The sequence below is a fragment of the Lolium perenne genome, chromosome 1, assembly GCF_019359855.2.
Source record: "Lolium perenne isolate Kyuss_39 chromosome 1, Kyuss_2.0, whole genome shotgun sequence".
Taxonomy (NCBI): Eukaryota; Viridiplantae; Streptophyta; class Magnoliopsida; order Poales; family Poaceae; genus Lolium; species Lolium perenne.
The window spans coordinates 95,491,443-95,501,536 of record NC_067244.2 but is presented as its reverse complement, the minus strand read 5'-3'; the positions used below and the strand labels follow the sequence as shown (position 1 = coordinate 95,501,536).

The 10,094-nt window shown below is 42.5% G+C and overlaps 1 long non-coding RNA gene across 15 annotated transcripts; it reads right to left on the bottom strand.

Annotated features, from left to right (window-relative positions):
- Positions 1–237: 237 nt before the first annotated feature.
- On the bottom strand, positions 238–6,544 carry LOC127297647 (uncharacterized). Of its 15 annotated transcripts, none has more exons than XR_011756505.1 (8): positions 4,706–6,536; positions 4,550–4,634; positions 3,886–4,079; positions 3,653–3,756; positions 2,923–3,248; positions 2,469–2,602; positions 1,631–1,786; positions 238–1,176 (listed from the first exon to the last, which is right to left on the bottom strand). It is a non-coding gene; the product is annotated as an uncharacterized lncRNA (long non-coding RNA). The 15 variants fall into 15 exon arrangements; XR_011756512.1 differs by having other exon boundaries at positions 4,577–4,634; XR_011756515.1 differs by having other exon boundaries at positions 3,886–5,605; positions 5,690–6,544.
- Positions 6,545–10,094: the final 3,550 nt, after the last annotated feature.

Below are 10,094 nucleotides of genomic sequence, written 5' to 3'. Positions count from 1 at the left end.
ATTGAGATTATAACTTAGCATTATGTTCGAACCAGTAAATTATGTTGAAAACTTTGATATAGCAGTCCCATAATACTTCAATAGGTGGAAGTTGTAGATTGACACATCGGAAAGCACCATGAGATTATGCAAGGTCCTCCATTCTAATGGGAAATTTGACATCACAAGAGCCAACGATATTTTGAATTTATGTGTTCTAGAATAGATCAATAGTAAGTCTCAAAAGAGTAAAATTGGTTAGAGTAGAGGTACAGTTGAAAATTAGATAAACCTGAACAAATAAAATGTAAATGAAGGGTATCTGAAAACTGAAAGTCAAATTTTGGAATTATATACACTAACATATATGAAATAATATTACTGTGTTATCCTTTGGCTAAGCTTCTCTATATAGGGATGTTGAAAACCGATAATGTGTAGTTCTACTTTTTTTGCAGTTTTGGTGGTCCATCTTCTTTGAGCAAAGCCATAAGCCATGGACCTGCTGCTCTGCTCTAATTTGGTAGCACCTGACAGTGGCATGAGAGCAGGGGACGGGGCTACCTTACAGGAGATCTGGACGGTTTGGAGTTAGAATGCCCAAATCCTAAATTTCTATTTAACCCCTTTGCCTTATTTATATGTATTTTATAGCTCCCAGGTATATGAGTTATCTACCTTAACACCATCATAGTAGAATTTAACATATTATTGCTATATGGGCTATTTACTATCGTGCGACCTGCCGTTTCTCCTCCGCCCAACGACCATCTCCGGCCAGCGACTCCCCCTCTGGCCTCCAGCTGTTTCTCCTCCGCCCAGCTAGTTCCAGGTCCGATCGATCCCGGAAGCCGGCTGTCGTCCCCTTAGCCAGAAGCTCGTCGCCCCTCGTCCAGAGCTTCGCCAGGGTCAGGAGGTCACCAGAGATCAGAGGGCACACTACCTCCCTCCTGCACCTCCCCCTTCACCAACGATCTGGTTGCCTAGCCGCACTTCCTGGAAACCATCCACACCTCCAGGTCGACGGGCGCCCAGCACCTACCCAACAGAGCACCGGCCATCGCATCCAGATCCACGCGTGCCTAGCAATCACCTTCTTCCTCTTGGCATCACAGCAGATCACCATGGTTCTTCCAGACCTCAACTTCTCTCCACCTGAAGAGGAAGGAATCGTCCCTGAAGAGTAAGGCAACATCCCTGAAGAGGAAGAGGAAGGCAACATATAATATCAAAATCACATTACTGTCAATTTCGGTAGCCATTTATCTACTGTACTTGCAATTTTTGTACTGTATTTACTCCACATTTAGCTTGAAGTGATGATAAGACTATATCAAGATTGGTCAGTAGATTTTGCTCTATGTTTCCTTTGCATGCATGCTACTCCCTAATTGCAAATCCCTTATCCCTGCCTTGTGTGTACTGCTGAATCATTGCATCATAACCAACTGCTAAATATACTACTCCAATTTGCAAGTAAATTCAGTGAATATGAAAGTAAATAAAAGGAGTACGAGAAATGGTAACACAATATGACAGTAAATTGACAAGAAATGGTAACACACTATGACAATAAAAGGAAAATGAATTGGCAATTACTCCATTTGGGATTGACAGTAAAGAAACTTTGAGAAGCAGTACACAAGTTTACCTTGTTATTTTGTACTCCAACTGCTAAAGCAACTGACAAGGCGTGGCGGGGAAGGCTGGAGATGATCTTGATTAGTGGAAGATTGACCAACTGCAGAAGCAACTGTCAATCCCACCGCAGAACTGCCCTTGGATACTGTCCATTAACATGAACTGTCTGTTCAATTAGTAAAACACATAATAGGAATTGATCAAATTTCCATTCAAAGATCAAAGACAAGGCTAACTCTGCTCAGCTCTTTTCACTTCATTTCTAAGACATCTCCACTATGCAGAATAGAGAACAAGGCTAACACTGCTCAGCTCTTTCACAATTCCCACATCGAAATAAGTAAGGTAATCAGGTAGCAGCATGAAGCACATGCATACACGATTAATCAACAATATATGAAGTATTGTTCCAGTAAATATGAAAATTTAACTCTTGATTACTCCCACTCATGCACTCGAAAGATGAACACATCACGTGATCAATGTCATGATTTGTATATACTTAGAAATACATGATCGAGAAAGCTAGATGAATTATGGTTCACCATTCGGTGAGATCGTGCTGATCTAGAATATAATAATCAACAATTAATACATTAAGAAGAAATCTAAATAACTGCAACTACAGGACAACATGAAGCATGTCAATAACTATATAACAAATTGCAGTAAGTAAAAGGCACGATAAGAACTAATAATAACCTCAAAAAAGAAAAACCAGACAAAATATATAGATCTAGAACGATTTGATTCAATGAAAAAATATCTAAATGTTGCAGAATATATCAAAGTAGCATCTTCTAGGAATGCAGCGTAGCCCAAAAGTCTTGTATTGTATTACAACAAACCTCGTGGAAATATATGCACTTTGATTTGGGCAAAGGTAATATAGGGGGCATGACATGGCACTACTGATTCAGCAATCGAGTCCACCATTCCCAAAGGCCCAAACGATTGGAGTAGCTGAGTATGCAATACTCTTCTACAAAAAAGTAGAAGAAGTTAAAACATGGCACTTTTAAATAATACATCAAATGTAGGAACCAAGCAAACAAATTAATTAGCCAAAATTTCAGTCTATGAAGCCATAGCCAAAATTTCAGTCTATGAAGCCATAGCTTGTGGCTCAAACACAAAAACATATTGTCTAGGACAGAAAAACTATTGGCCACTATGAAACTATTACGGAACTAAATGTACTGATACGACCTTGTCATGTATTAAGATATTTTGGGTGCTTGCTAGATGTGATCAAGGGCAGAGAGAACACAAAATGAGACAGAAGGGCTGGGAGGAGCTCACCTAGTGTCTAGCCTGAACATGCTCGTCGTTGCCGAAGCCTGAAATCATAAGGAGAAATCATAAGCATACCACCACTGAAATGGAAGAAATCAAGTATATAAGTAGCATTCTTCATAGTACACAAGAGACATCCTGCTCGTTATGACATCAATGCTATAATCACATGGTAGAAAATTGCTCGTTGTATTATCTTTTTCAGCTAACTGAAGCATAAAATGACACTGATAAAACAAACAAAAAATAGCTATAGCTATATTTTTCATCAGACATATGACGTATCTCCACATTATTGTTTTAGCACATCAAATCCTTTACTGGAATAGCGGCTGCAAAGAGGGAAAAACAATTGTTAGAGTTTTTATCTTAAAAACATATATGCAAAATATCTAAGTATAGCACAAATTGTATTAGAATGATGATTCACGACAGTAACAACGCCATCACCTAGAAAAAGAAAAAGGTGAATCCCATGGCACCGGCGCCGATGATTCATGACAGTACCCCATCACCATCCACCCGAATGCTATCACAAATACATGATTGTGCTTATGTTTTAAGTCTCAGTTGACCTAGTAACCCTCAGATTTTTATACATTACAAGATCTCCTGCCTATAACATTACTTACTTACTGATTTCATGTCAGTTTGCATGCATGTTCAAAGGTTAGCATGCTTAAAACGTTGCTTGCACTCAATAATTGTCTTTAACCTCTGTGCTTATGCTTCTTACCCTCAGGCTGTAGTAGATGGTGAATCCCTCGGCACTGGCGCCGATGATTCACGACAGTACCAGCGCCATCACCATCCACCCGAATGCCGATGTGTTCTTCCCTACTTTACACCAATAATAGCCATCACGGAAAAATAGATTTCATTAGCAATTAAGAAAAAATCATTTGCTTGCTTGCCATCAGCATCCACTGGAAGTACAATCTAGATTGACAGTATGATTATGCTTCTTACCTCAGGATGTACTAATAGAAGCGAAGCCCGGGCCACCGGCACCAACGAGGCACGATAGCACCAGCGTCGTCACAATCCACTCGAACACAGTGGGGAGCATCATCATACCAGAGAAGAGAAAATATGAAAGGATGCTCTCACAAGAGCCTAGCATTGCAGGTAACACACAAGAGCCCAACATTGCAGGTAACAGCCTAAATGAAAAATAGAGAAAACAACATCAAATCATCCTATTCCTTCAAATCTCATGCTGCACAAACATATCAAGTAATTTCACCAGGAGGTGTAATGGGTTCATGAAAGTGCCAACAGTTACCAATTATGTTACAACATGCTCTGCTAGTAAACCATGATGCAACTTCAGTAACTTCAATCAAACATACCACGACAAGAAAGAATAATCGATCTACCCAACACTGAATCCCAGGCATGTGCATGAACAACTGCATACATCTACACTCATTCAAGATTCGCAGGCTGAGCCATTATTCATACAAAAGTATCACTCTATGCATCAATTGGAATGCCACCAAAAGATACAGGCATGAATTGAAATAAATAAATAAAATCAAACATTTACTCAATGATAGCGCTGGAGTAAATAAGCAAGTACAATAAGAAAATATTCCATGACAAAACAGATCCAGGGATCGTCAGAGCCTACATGGAGAGAAAACAAGAAAATAATCACCGGAAGAGATCATCCGGAGATGGCACTGAGGAATAAAGAACGGAGACGTAGATGTGACCTGCTTGAGTCATTCGTTAGCGACGTTGCTGCTATCGTCATCTAACTAACAAATTGAGTACACAAGTTTACCTTGTTATTTTGTACTCCAACTGCTAAAGCAACTGACAAGGCGTGGCGGGGAAGGCTGGAGATGATCTTGATTAGTGGAAGATTGACCAACTGCAGAAGCAATGTCAATCCCACCGCAGAACTTCCCTCGGCTACTGTCCATTAACATGAACTGTATGTTCATTTAGTAAACACATAATATGAATTGATCAAATTTCCATTCAAAGATCAAAGACAAGGCTAACTTTGCTCAGCTCTTTTCACTTCATTTCTAAGACATCTCCACCATGCAGAATAGAGAACCAGGCTAACACTGCTCAGCTCTTTCACAATTCCCACATCGAAATAAGTAAGGTAATCGGTAGCAGCATGAAGCACATGCATACAAGATTAATCAACAATATATGAAGTATTGTTCCAGTAAATATGAAAATTTAACTCTTGATTACTTCTGGCAAGTAGACAAAATGACCAAGCGCAACCTTATGACTCTATCCCAATAATTATATGTTTTATTACCTTGCAACCTTGCAAACAATTTAAAAGGAATCCATGCACACTTTGTCAAATTTACAACCCCGGGAAGTTACAAAAGAAATTAAGGAATACATACTCCTATTAAATTTGAAAGGAGTACATGCTGAAGACGTTTGGTCAAACTTTAATCTCACAATTCAGGAGGCTACAGATGTGCTTCATGCTATTGAAGCATGATTAGAAAAAATGGGAGCAAATGAGGTATCAGAAGGTTCAATTACATTTGGTTTACAACCCGATTCTGAAGCCAGGGTATCTAGAATTACTCACGGATCTTCATGACAGGGGCAGCTGGCTCCCAGGATTCGAAATCGCACCGTAGCAAGTACTCACCGCGGGTTGATTCGGTTGGTATAGGAGATTCAATTTGTTGTTAACGCGATTCTAAAGACAGTAAATTAAAAGAAATAAAGGCGGCTGGCAGGATCGATTCGATTGAACAGATAGTGGAGAGGAGAGTTTCCTCACCGCAGGTCGCGTCCTTCTTCCCGTTGGTGCGCCGGCCTGGTTGCGCGTCGGGGCGGCGTCTTGGAAGAGGACGTGGGGAAGGAGTTCTGGCGGCCAGCATGTTCTTCTCCTGGCTGCGACGACCGGATCTAGCGGGCACCGACGGCAGGAAATTGGTCACCTCCTCCGGATCCTGCTGCGTGCGGATGGTGGGGCGACGTGACGAGGCAAGGTCGACGGCGCGTGCTCCGGCGAGGGAGCCCAGAAGCATGTCGCGGTGCACGCAGATCCAGTACCTCCTCCGGCGAGCGAACCGAGGCGGCGCCCGCCCACCTCCTCATCGCACGACGACGCACGCGACCGATTGTCGCCTGGAGGAGGTGCCGCGGCGACCACTGACGCGGCATCCACGCGGCGACACCCGCGACCGGCCGAGACCGTCACCTGCCGGCGCTCCAGCGCCCCGCGGCTGCTCCCGGGCCCGCGCTGCCGGCCGCCTCCGCGACGAGCTCTTGCAGAAGCCCGGAGGAACGGGCGTGCCGAGGCGGCGGAGGAGATTGGCGGCTCGTGTTGTGAGGAGAGGAGGGGCCGGGGATTGGGGAGGTGGAGGCGAGCACGGGACTGGGGGGCTCGCGATCTAGGTTTTCACCGCTGCCCCGCGGATAGGAGAATGAAGGCGACACAAACAATCGTGCGTGGCTGCCTCTGGCCGCTGGACCCGCACTTATTCAGTCCCACATGTCATTGACCTATTTGGAAGGAAAACGAGTGAACAAAAAATTACTGCATCGGACGAATGTGGTGAAAAGCGGGAGATGAATTTACTGTGCGTGCCAATCCAACGATGGACGAACGTTTGCCCCTCTCAGGTGCCTTGGATGGTTGGGTCATCCTGGAACATTTATAGGAAGGAATTCCTCCTGCCCTCAGTCGCGTGCAGGTGTAGGTACAGTTACTATTTAGAACACGAGTGGGGCAGCTAGCTAGCTTGCCACTCCGATCGATTGGCCGATGTCGTGGTCATTCCTTACCCTCGCTTGTACTTTAGCATCAGCGGGTGCAAATTTGGAGTTGATGGTGAAGCGTCCGGCAACACACCATGCGAGCGCTGAGCCGTGTTGCTTTTTACCATGGACAAATAGCACGGAAAAAATTACTATAACTGTGAAGAGAAGTCCATGTTGCTTTTTACCATGGCCGGCCGTTGAGTCGGGCCACGAGGATCCACTGGTCAGAGGGAAGAAATTGTAGTTTTTTTCTTTGCGAAACATAGTATAGGCGCGGACGTTACAAATATGTACACACTCATTCCTATGAACACAATCACGCACACCCCCATGAGCACCTCCGAGAGACGGGTTAATGAACATATCCCGCGGGTCTTGAGTTGATGTCGACGGAAACGCCGCCTCCTACTGAATAATATTTCGTTTTTATGAGACACAAAAGTGTGTCAACCCTGGGCTAGGGGTGCCACTGTCCTCCTAACCATGTAACCACATGTTGGTTCTCAAATTATAATATCTCCTCTCAAGTCATCTTTCAAATGGATATATAACATGATAGGGCAAAGGTGGCCGATCTTTCGATGAGAGTATGATAGCGTCGATTTGTTGGTGGAGTTCGTGCTTGACGATCCGACTACACGTGCAAAGCTCGTGCGTCAATGCAATCGCTAGGACAAACTCCGGGAGTTACTGATCTTGCGGATGAGCGATCAGCCTGACCAGCGAGGGTCTTAATTCCTACATGAAATCGAGAACAAGTAAGAACTAATGATGCAATCAGAATATTGCGGATTAGATGAAAGCTTTATTGAAAAAGGTGGGATTCCGAATAGTCGGTCTTGTTCTGTGCGTTGGCCTCAAAAGAAGTACACGAGAGTTGCAGCAATGGCTAACTTTTAGTCTAATCAAAATCCGAGTCTAAACGTGACGGCTATAGGGGTATTTAAAGGAGGAAAAGGTGGGGTTTCGTCCAGCCATACATATGGTGGCCGAACCAAACCCAAGAAGGCTTTTGTGGTGACCCAGCGTACCACTGCATGGTGTAGTACACAAGTCGTTGACATAACACAAGTGAAACACCGTTCGACTCATATTACATCCCTCAGAGTGGTACAACAGAAACATATGCGAGTCCAAGGCATGTCTATAGAAGTACACACGAACAGTTTACATAAGATCAACACAGCCTCCTACTTTACAGTGAGGTAAAACTTCAAATAAAGCTCCAGAAGAACGACTCGTAGTCTATCTTATTTCTAACTCAAGTTTAAGAGCTACTTGGCTTGCTATAGAATTCTAACTACTTAGGTGCTAGGATTAGGGAAAAGTTCCCTTCTATTACTAATCTAAGCTTCCACTCTAACTGATGCAGAAGTTGACTCCATTGACTTCTTTGATTGGATTCTTCATCTTTTTGCAGTTAACTCCTTTGTCTTCGAGTGCCACGGTAGTTTCTCCTCCGGTGCCTTGATCTAAGAAGGGGTTCAAATGGGAGGGAATGAGTACGAGCGTACTCAGCAAGTTCATATTAGGAAATAGGTGTATCATGCACTAGCTACAGCCATAGACCAGAAAGTCATAGGCCAGTGCAAGTTTTCATAAACATTTCTTCAAAAGGTTTATTTTATTCTGAAAACTATGCCCGTCAGTCTTCACAGGTTGACCAGAATTTCGTGGAGTTCCTTTCCTGACGCGTTCACAGTTCCCTTCCCGGAACAGGGAGTGACAGTCACAATTCAGTATCCTCTGCAGAGGTGCGTTACTTTTCTCATAAGACGTGTAAGATCCAAGCCAATCACTGCCTTCTCCGCGACCCTGCAAACCAACCCTTTTGTCCAACCGCACACCCCCAATAGACTTCTTCCGATAATACGGCTTTACTCACGGTGTACTTTGGACAATCCATCATAGACCGTAGAGCTCGTCATCACACACAGACAGGGATTTAAAACGCTATCCCAACCTACGGCAGTGCCTCCAACACCCCGCAGCTCTACCAGTCCGTTGGCGTGCAGAAGGGAAAAGATACAGCTGACTTCCCCAGAGCCATTATAGATCTTATGGTCAACGCGATATGTACGGCGCTAGAATCACTGGACGGCATTGGTACTTAGTCCTAGATGAGTAGTACCCATGCAATGGAACCTCCACCATATCAACACATACCATGGTTCCATTGCCCACCACATAGTCATATTCATAATTGTAAAATAATACTTTGCTTTTCAATGCATGAGTGATAAGTATAGTACTTTCCATATAATTTGATACAAATAATCAAATGACATGAGCAAGCGATGAACTTGCCTTTCTTGACTGCAAGATTATGCAGGCAAAAGCTTCGATACGTGAGAACTCCAAATGCTGAAATACCATCATCGTCCGGTAAGGACAATGTTTAAAGAACTGGCAAAGATGCTATAATGCATAGTATGAGATGCAATCGTCTCGACCGTAACCTGATCCCGATGATTTAAGATTGATGAGTTGTAAAGATCTCTTTAGGGTGTGTTGCACTTTTAGAATGGTTCTCAAACAAGGTTCTTATTAGGATTTGGTTATATTAGCATCATAATCAAGTGATATCAGACATCATAACAATCACACACATAAAAAATAGTGGTGGAACAATATGTAAAGAACAATGGTCAATTTTAAGTTCTACGGGACATGGTTGATGATTATTTATATTATACTTCAAAAGAATAACTTTTGAAGAACATGTTAATTAAGAAGTAGTAAGTATTTCAAATAAGAGCTATGGCTTCTATGGTTTGATTAACATTTGTACTTCAAAAGAATAACTTTTGAAGAACAGGTTAAATAAGAATATGAACTACTATACATAGGAGCTATGGCTTCCTAGGGTTTACTATTGGATTCATTTAGTTCACTAATAGGAACTAGTTGGGTTGTTAAATAGAATTGGTCTATACATAGCAAGTATTAGCAAATTTATTACTATGGTTGATTATGGGTATCATATCAAAGAATGATGGTCAATGTGTTGCTATAAGTTAGGGTTTACTATGGCTTCACATTTGTTTCACTAAGTAATGCTTAATGTCTTCTAAACTGGATGGTTTTTCACTTCCTGAATAGGGTTCAATGGAATAGGAGCATGTGATGTGTATTACCACACAAGATATTGGTACTAGGATTGATCTCCATGGTTCTTCTAGGGTTTGATGGTTTAGGAGGATTCCAATGGTGTGGTATATTGGAATGGTGATCAATAGTGCTAACATGTGGTATCAAGCTAGGGTTTATGTGGCACTAGTGGATCATATAGGTGTTAACCAAAAATAAAGACATGAAATGATGGTCTCATGTGAATTGTACCTAGTTTTATTTTAGTGGATCATGAGTATGCACTCATTGGTTGTTTATAAAGGTCTTACATGTAAAGGTCAAGTGGC